The sequence below is a fragment of the Dermacentor albipictus genome, unplaced genomic scaffold (genome assembly GCF_038994185.2).
Source record: "Dermacentor albipictus isolate Rhodes 1998 colony unplaced genomic scaffold, USDA_Dalb.pri_finalv2 scaffold_352, whole genome shotgun sequence".
NCBI lineage: Eukaryota > Metazoa > Arthropoda > Arachnida > Ixodida > Ixodidae > Dermacentor > Dermacentor albipictus.
Window position 1 is genome coordinate 27,722 of NW_027225906.1, and position 9,311 is coordinate 37,032.

The window sequence follows — 9,311 nt, forward strand, 5'->3', positions numbered from 1 at the left end:
CGCGCTACAAGGCAACAGACGTTCGCGCCTCGAGCTTGGACCGCTCTTTCCCTGCAGGTATCCGACTCCATCCTGCGGCGGTCTTGCCAGAGGCGCGCACTCGTCACGCTGCAGTAGTAATGCCTCGTTTCCGTCTCTTCGAAGATTTGGCACGACGGCTCGCCACCGTCTCCTTCTCGTGAGGTTGCTGGCGCGTGGCTTCAGCGCTCAACGTACTGTCCATGATGCCGACGCGGTCAAAACGAGTCGACGGACGCACGTTCCCTGTGCGCCGAAGGCTCTCTTGATATGTGATCCGACCCTCAGACAGACGAAGCCAAGGGAAGACCCAAGGCCGCAATGTGCGTTCAAAGAATCAGTGCTCAGTGTGTCCTGCAATTCACACCAAGTCTCGCAGCTGGCTGCGTTCTTCATCGACCCGAGAACCGAGTGATCCACCGCTTAGAGTCGTGAAAAATAGTTTGTTCAATTCAGTACAGTACAACCAGTGTTTCAGGCACGTGGCGTCTCCCTGTGTGTGGTTTCGAAGAGCGCCTTTCGGCGTGCGCTACTCCTGTTTCGCTCTTTCGTTCGGCGGTCACGCGTTTCCGCATGACCGCTGCTGATCCAACAGCCTACTCGAGACGAAAGACAAGAGCTTGGCGCGCGCGTACTCGCGCAGCTCTCCAAAGCCACTCGGCCAGTGCCAGGGACGGCTCTCTGCGCCGGAGCCACAACAAGTCTACTTGAGGCGGAAGACGAAGCCAGCAAGGGCCTGGCCGCAAGTGCGTTCGAATACGGGATTACAGTCCCTCGTCTGTCCGTACTTCCTCTTTCGACGTGCGGCGCCTTCCCAAAGCGCACAAGTCCGCAAACCGCAGAACGCTTCCGACGTAGCAAAGCCGCGTTTCCTTCGGTACTTCGCAGCAACGCCGCCTTTCCCTCGGCGGCGGGCAAATAGCCTGCAGACGTCGTCGCATTGAACCGCGAACTCGACACCTCGCGCGTCACGAGCGGGAGCCGACCGGCAGCCTCCGGCCCTTTCGGGCGCGGTGGAATTTGCCGCGGAGGACGGGAGAGTGCTTTAGGCCACGGTTCCTTCCGTACTTGGCAGCCGCACCCTCAATACCGCCGGTTCCATGACCGACCGAGCGCCGCACCGTTCCTTTAGTACTTGGGCAGCAACAAAGTCGGGTCGTTACTCCACACTCGCCGCAGGAAGCGACCGGCAGCCGCCAGCCTTTTCAGACTCGGCAGCGTTTGCCGCGGAGGACGGGAGAGCGCTCGCACCACGGTTCCGTGTGTACTAAGCGGCAGCGGCATTAGCTCTCGACCGTCAGTTCCTTGACCGACCGCACGCTTCGCCGTTCCCCTCGTACTGGGCAAGAGCAGCAGGTCGGGTCGTCTTACTCCCATTCCGCGCAAGAGTGCCGAGGCGGACTTCAGAAAGCCCACCCAACAGTGTGCGTTACGCCGTTTCTACCCGCGGGCGCGGCCAAGCCAACCGTCCAAGGTTGCAGCCGGCGTCCACTGGGCGCAACAAATTTGGCACGGGGCGCCCTTCGAAATTCGGGCAATCCCCGGCATGTTCGGGTATAGCCGTCCCCGCGTCCAAGCGGGGCCAGCGGCGGAAAGCGTCGGGCGCAGCGAGCTGCTTCACCCACACGGGGTAGAAACAATGGCGCTCGTCACCCTCGAACAATCCGGTAATGATCCTTCCGCAGGTTCACCTACGGAAACCTTGTTACGACTTTTACTTCCTCTAAATGATCAAGTTTGGTCATCTTTCCAACAGACCGGCGCAACCGAAAGGCCGCGCCGGACATCGGTCCGAAGACCTCACTAAATCATTCAATCGGTAGTAGCGACGGGCGGTGTGTACAAAGGGCAGGGACGTAATCAACGCGAGCTTATGACTCGCGCTTACTGGGAATTCCTCGTTCAAGGGGAACAATTGCAAGCCCCTATCCCAATCACGAAAGAAGTTCCACGGGTTACCCAGTCTTTTCAGACAGGGATAAAGACACGCTGCTTCCTTCAGTGTAGCGCGCGTGCGGCCCCGGACATCTAAGGGCATCACAGACCTGTTATTGCTCTGTTTCGTGCGGCTAGGAGCCGCTTGTCCCTCTAAGAAGGTTGTAAGGTGCTGGGAACCCCGCACCTATTTAATAGGCTAGAGTCTCGTTCGTTATCGGAATTAACCAGACAAATCGCTCCACCAACTAAGAACGGCCATGCACCACCATCCACCGAATCAAGAAAGAGCTCTCAATCTGTCAATCCTCCCAGTGTCCGGGCCGGGTAAGTTTTCCCGTGTTGAGTCAAATTAAGCCGCAGGCTCCACTCCTGGTGGTGCCCTTCCGTCAATTCCTTTAAGTTTCAGCTTTGCAACCATACTTCCCCCGGAACCCAAACACTTTGGTTTCCCGGAAGCTGCCCGCCGAGTCATTTGAGTAACTCAGGCGGATCGCTGGTTGGCATCGTTTATGGTCAGAACTAGGGCGGTATCTGATCGCCTTCGAACCTCTGACTTTCGTTCTTGATCAAAGAAAACATTCTTGGCAAATGCTTTCGCAGTAGTTCGTCTTGCGACGGTCCAAGAATTTCACCTCTAGCGCCGCAATACGAATGCCCCCGTCTGTCCCTCTTAATCATTACCTCGTATTCCAAAAACCAACAGAACAGAAACGAGGTCTTGTTCTATTATTCCATGCAAGTTTATTCAGGCGACTCGCCTGCGTTGAGCACTCTAATTTTTTCAAAGTAAAAGCACCGGCCTTCTCGAGGCACACAATGAAGTGCACCAAGAAAGGACCGGCATGATGTTCAGTCCGAGCCGTCGCATCGGGTAGATGCACTACTCGTCTGGAACTGAGATCCAACTACGAGCTTTTTAACCGCAGCAGCTTTAGTATACGCTATTGGAGCTGGAATTACCGCGGCTGCTGGCACCAGACTTGCCCTCCAATTGATCCTCGTTAAAGGATTTAGAGTGTACTCATTTCAATTACGGGGCCTCAAAAGAGTCCCGTATTGTTATTTTTCGTCACTACCTCCCCGTGCCGGGAGTGGGTAATTTGCGCGCCTGCTGCCTTCCTTGGATGTGGTAGCCGTTTCTCAGGCTCCCTCTCCGGAATCGAACCCTGATTCTCCGTTACCCGTAACAACCATGGTAAGCAAGTAACCTACCATCGAAAGTTGATAAGGCAGACACTTGAAAGAAACGTCGCCGGCTCGTGGCCATGCGATCAGCACAAAGTTATCCAGAGTCACCACACAATACGGGCCGAAACCCGATCGATCTTGGTCTAATAAAAGCACCCGTCGCCCAAAGGGCTTCAGGCTCACTGCATGTATTAGCTCTAGAATTGCCACAGTTATCCAAGTAGGAAGAAACGATCTAAGGAACCATAACTGATTTAATGAGCCATTCGCGGTTTCGCCTTATTTCGGCATGTACTTAGACATGCATGGCTTAATCTTTGAGACAAGCATATGATTACTGGCAGGATCAACCAGGTAATCGTTCAACTGCGCGTCCCGCCTGTCAAGCAGGCCGGACGCCGTTTTTGCGATGCCGAGGCCACCTTCAGGCGCCCCAGCACGCTTCGTTCTTGCAAAGAGTAGCACTTTGCACAGTCCGAGACGACGGCGTTCGAGCTCGCTACGGCGCCCTCCCCGAAGGGCCGGGTATCGCCACGCGGCAAGAAGCACGCAACATTCTCGATAGACTGGTTGTGTCGACTCGATCACGGCTTGCGGTTTCTCTTGAGCCCGCAGCACAGGTGGACCGACCGACACTTGCAACGTAGCCGAGACGGCAAAGCCGCCAGGCGACGGGTCACGCCCGCGCCTTCGGCGCTTTCGCATTTGACTCGTCCGAGGACGATGCGGAACACAACTCGATATCGTGGAGAAAGCGTCGTCCGACAACCAGCCCCTAACGCATCAAGCGGATGAGGCTGCAGACGTCAGCTGTGGGATCCACGGGAGCGATACCGGGGACACGCTTGACGGGCACGAAGCCCGCCGCATATCAAACACCCAGGTCGCTTTTGGGGGCGACTGCTCTCTGGGACCCCCATATAATAGCAGCGATAAGTTCCCAAATCTCCATGGGGCCGTACTCGTGCCACTTTCGACGAGCGTTTGGCGAAAATCGTGCCGCCTCGCAGCGCCGCGAGCGAGATGGAAAGCTTACGTCGGCAGCGCAATGCCGAAGTCGTGAAAGCGCAGCGCGTCGACCGAATGCGCGAACGGCAATCTCTCGCCTATGGACAGCGCGGTTTCCAGAACAATCGCCTTTCTGTGCCCCTACGGGGCCGCACGCTAGCGCGGCCCTTTCGCCGTTTCCGAGCACGAGTGCGACCGGCGCGGGCGGCGTGCTCGACACCCCGGCTGACGCCGTTTCGGACTTTGTCTCTTCGCGCGCTCGCGCCAACGCCGCGGCAAAACGACGACCTCTGCGCGGTTCTTTCCCGGTTCCCGGCGTGCTATAGTGCAGCCAGCCGGACGGTGGCGACGACTCAGTCGCGGCCGTGCGGTGGCTTGTACGCCAAAGTTGCGTGACGGGCGTCGAGCTCCCGCCGCGGCCCGGCTCAGGTGGTTTCGGACTTCTGTCTCTTCCGAGCGCTCGCGTCGTCGTGGGCACGATTCTCGAGTGCGGAGCGGTGCGCGGACACCACCACGAACACGCGCAAGCCGAAAACGGCACTACGGTACAACGTCGGCCAGGGCGGTACGGCCCCCTTATATGAGCAGCGATAAGTGACCAGATCTCCACGGGGCCGTACTCGTGCGACAAGGCGGCGTACTGCGCCGAGCCGAGCGCCAATATTTGGCCTTGGCACGGCCGATTTGAGCTCTCGCGATCGCCGCGGTACCGCCGCTCACCGATTCAAGGCACGCTAGCGCGGCCCCTTCGCCATTTTTCGAGTAAGAGTGCGAAAAGCGCGCGCGGCGTGCTCGTCGCCCCGGCTGACGTAGTCTCGGACTTAGTCTCGCTCACGCCGCCCCGGCTGACGTCGTCTCGGACTTAGTCGCGCTCACACCGCCCCGGCTCACGTGGTTTCGGACTTCCGTCTCTTCCGAGCGCTCGCGTCGTCGTGGGCACGATTCTCGAGTGCGGAGCGGTGCGCGGACACCACCACGAACACGCGCAAGCCGAAAATGGCACTACGGTACAACGTCGGCCAGGGCGGTACGGCCCCCTTATATGAGCAGCGATAAGTGACCAGATCTCCACGGGGCCGTACTCGTGCGACAAGGCGGCGTACTGCGCCGAGCCGAGCGCCAATATTTGGCCTTGGCACGGCCGATTTGAGCTCTCGCGATCGCCGCGGTACCGCCGCTCACCGATTCAAGGCACGCTAGCGCGGCCCCTTCGCCATTTTTCGAGTAAGAGTGCGAAAAGCGCGCGCGGCGTGCTCGTCGCCCCGGCTGACGTAGTCTCGGACTTAGTCTCGCTCACGCCGCCCCGGCTGACGTCGTCTCGGACTTAGTCGCGCTCACACCGCCCCGGCTCACGTGGTTTCGGACTTTCGTCTCTTCCGAGCGCTCGCGTCGTCGTGGGCACGATTCTCGAGTGCGGAGCGGTGCGCGGACACCACCACGAACACGCGCAAGCCGAAAACGGCACTACGGTACAACGTCGGCCAGGGCGGTACGGCCCCTTATAAGAGCAGCGATAAGTGACCAGACCTCCACGGGGCCGTACTCGTGCGACAAGGCGGCGTACTGCGCCGAGCCGAGCGCCAATATTTGGCTTTGGCACGGCCGATTTGAGCTCTCGCGATCGCCGCGGTACCGCCGCTCACCGATTCAAGGCACGCTAGCGCGGCCCCTTCGCCATTTTTCGAGTAAGAGTGGGAAAAGCGCGCGCGGCGTGCTCGACGCCCCGGCTGACGTCGTCTCGGACTTGGTCGACGCCCCGGCTGACGTAGTCTCGGACTTAGTCTCGCTCACGCCGCCCCGGCTGACGTCGTCTCGGACTTAGTCGCGCTCACACCGCCCCGGCTCACGTGGTTTCGGACTTTCGTCTCTTCCGAGCGCTCGCGTCGTCGTGGGCACGATTCTCGAGTGCGGAGCGGTGCGCGGACACCACCACGAACACGCGCAAGCCGAAAACGGCACTACGGTACAACGTCGGCCAGGGCGGTACGGCCCCTTATAAGAGCAGCGATAAGTGACCAGACCTCCACGGGGCCGTACTCGTGCGACAAGGCGGCGTACTGCGCCGAGCCGAGCGCCAATATTTGGCTTTGGCACGGCCGATTTGAGCTCTCGCGATCGCCGCGGTACCGCCGCTCACCGATTCAAGGCACGCTAGCGCGGCCCCTTCGCCATTTTTCGAGTAAGAGTGGGAAAAGCGCGCGCGGCGTGCTCGACGCCCCGGCTGACGTCGTCTCGGACTTGGTCGACGCCCCGGCTGACGTAGTCTCGGACTTAGTCTCGCTCACGCCGCCCCGGCTGACGTCGTCTCGGACTTAGTCGCGCTCACACCGCCCCGGCTCACGTGGTTTCGGACTTGCGTCTCTTCCGAGCGCTCGCGTCGTCGTGGGCACGATTCTCGAGTGCGGAGCGGTGCGCGGACACCACCACGAACACGCGCAAGCCGAAAACGGCACTACGGTACAACGTCGGCCAGGGCGGTACGGCCCCTTATAAGAGCAGCGATAAGTGACCAGACCTCCACGGGGCCGTACTCGTGCGACAAGGCGGCGTACTGCGCCGAGCCGAGCGCCAATATTTGGCCTTGGCACGGCCGATTTGAGCTCTCGCGATCGCCGCGGTACCGCCGCTCACCGATTCAAGGCACGCTAGCGCGGCCCCTTCGCCATTTTTCGAGTAAGAGTGGGAAAAGCGACCGCGGCGTGCTCGACGCCCCGGCTGACGTCGTCTCGGACTTAGTCGACGCCCCGGCTGACGTAGTCTCGGACTTGGTCTCGCTCACGCCGCCCCGGCTGACGTAGTCTCGGACTTGGTCTCGCTCACGCCGCCCCGGCTGACGTCGTCTCGGACTTAGTCGCGCTCACACCGCCCCGGCTCACGTGGCTTCGGACTTGGTCTCTTCGAGCGCTCGCAGCCAGGTCGGGGCCGACGCCGACGTCTGCGTGGGGCTTCAACGATTCCCGGCGCGACGCAATGCAACTGCGCGCAGGATGCCAGCGACTCCGCCGTGGCCGTGCGGCGGTGTACACGCAGAAGTTTCGTGAAGGGGTATCGAGCTCCCGCCGCCCCGGCGGACGTGGTTTCGGACTTTAGCGCTCGCAGCGATCTCGCGGCGATCGCTGACGTCTGCGCGGTTTCAGGTGTGCTACGATGCAGCAGTCTGCCGCACGACAATTTACGGAAGCGAGTGCATTCCGCCCCGGCGGACGCGGCAGCGGACTTTGTGCCTGCGGGAGTGCTCTTGTTGCTGTAAAATTTGAACGGGTGCAGCTGCGCGAAGCAAGTGTACACATTTTCTCTCTCTCTCTCTCTCTCTCTGCCTCTGAGGCGACTGTAATTTTAATTTAAATGCAATTGGAGGCGGGAGCAACCTGATGAGAGTAGGCGGACTTCGGCACACCTTGTAGTTTAGAAATTGTTTTCAAGCTTTGAGGACATACACAATCGCGCCATCTGCTTTCCCCGTCTCTTTGGCACTTCATAGTGTGTGCAGCATGCTCTGCATTCCAAAGAAACGCGCCTGTTTCTCCCCCTCTCTCACGTTCTTCTTGTCTTTCTTGCTGCTCTTGTGAGAAGTTGCTATGCTCTTTACTCGCTGTAAAATAGAATGCTTGCGCGAGCCAACAACTTGCGTGTCTTTCTTTTTTTTTGTTGTTGTTGTTTTTTTCTCTCTTCCCAAGACGTTTCTGCCATTATTCACTAGCTCTCGTTCTTAGTATGCAACGGAGCGTTAGCTCGCGCCATCTACCTTTCTTTCTGTATGGCGAAGGCCGTAGGTTTTCCTAGTTCCGCACACAGATGGCGCGGATGCGTTTTCGCGCCAGTTTCGAACGACCTCGCTGTACACATGTTTCTCATTTAAAAGTTTCAAAGGGGCTTGCGAAAGGGCGTGGTCCTTTTTTCTTGCGCAAGGCTGAGCTTTCCAGCTGTGCTTAAGCTATGCTAGCATGTGTGCGTATGTGTGTGTGTGTGTGTGTGTGTGTGTGTGTGTGTGTGTGCGTGCGCGCGCGCGCGTGCGTGCGCGTGCATATGTGTGCGTGTGTGTGTATACACGCACACGGTAAAGATGATGGGGTAGCGCTATTTCTTTCTTTCTTTCTTTCTTTTTTAACAACACCTGTGCTCCACATGGCGATCTTCCTGCCCTCTATGTTTCCGGTTGGAAGGAGTGCGCAGCCTTTTCTATATTTATTTATTTTTTTTTTTTCATTCTCTTTCATTCGTACATGAGGCGCGCTACCTAATTCTAGCGGTCGAATCGACACGTTGCAATCCGTCCCGGCCTGTGCCGTATGAAAACTTTCAGTGGGCCTTGCGGTAAATAAAAGGAAATGAGGGAAATGCGCGTAGTGTATTACACTTGCGCACGGGCTTGAAACGAAGGCCTCAAAGAAAGCCGCCTTGAGCGGTCGCATTCAGACGGAAGTAAGCATTCCCCTTGCGCGTGTTTTCCGCTCGCCTGTTCCGTTTTCTACGAGGTTGCCTTCGTTGGTTTTGCCTTGCGAACAAGCTTGCGCTCGGGTCTCGTTTCTACGCGACGGCGTTTCGTTAACAGTGAAAGACTGAGGCGTCGCGAGTTGATTCGCGAGATAGAGAGCATAGAGTCTCTAGACGGGCTGGGTTTTATAAGATTGCCCACGCTGTTGCTGAGGTTACCAATGTCGCCAGGGCACCCACAAGGCAGTGGTACAATGGAGTGAAGTGAAAGACATCGCTTCTCGGCCTTTTGGCTAAGATCAAAGTGTAGTATCTGTTCTTATCAGCTTAATATCTGATACGGGTTCTATATGGACCCACGATATTAAACCTATTTTTGGAAGTTGGCGGAGTGCTTGAAGCCTGCTTCACCTCCGCCGCAGGTCGGCCCGGTATTGCACTACCTCCGGGATCGGCCCCCGCTCACTTAGGTGAGACTTCATTCAATCAAAATGAAGAACACAAGCTCGAAGCGAGCACTCACGTGACACGCACCATTCCCATACTATACGCAACGATGCCGGTGTTTCTGAACGATTGTCTGCTGTAATGAGCCACTTGGGGGGGGGGGGGGGGGGAAGGGTGATTAGCCGTGGGTTTTGCAATCAATGTAAGTCCCACTCAAAGCCAACACTGCATTTTGGAGTTCACTATCGCTTTGATCCGTAAACGACAGCAAGCTCGCC

General features: G+C 58.0%; 3 non-coding genes across 3 annotated transcripts; 1 reads left to right on the forward strand and 2 right to left on the reverse strand.

Moving 5' to 3' along the window:
- Positions 1-296: 296 nt before the first annotated feature.
- Positions 297-449, reverse strand: LOC139053914 (5.8S ribosomal RNA). The gene has a single exon (XR_011510882.1). It is a non-coding gene; the product is annotated as a 5.8S ribosomal RNA (ribosomal RNA).
- A 1,237-nt stretch (positions 450-1,686) lies between these two features.
- On the reverse strand, positions 1,687-3,501 carry LOC139053911 (small subunit ribosomal RNA). Its single transcript, XR_011510879.1, has one exon. It is a non-coding gene; the product is annotated as a small subunit ribosomal RNA (ribosomal RNA).
- A 5,358-nt stretch (positions 3,502-8,859) lies between these two features.
- On the forward strand, positions 8,860-9,051 carry LOC139053915 (U2 spliceosomal RNA). The gene has a single exon (XR_011510883.1). It is a non-coding gene; the product is annotated as a U2 spliceosomal RNA (small nuclear RNA).
- Positions 9,052-9,311: the final 260 nt, after the last annotated feature.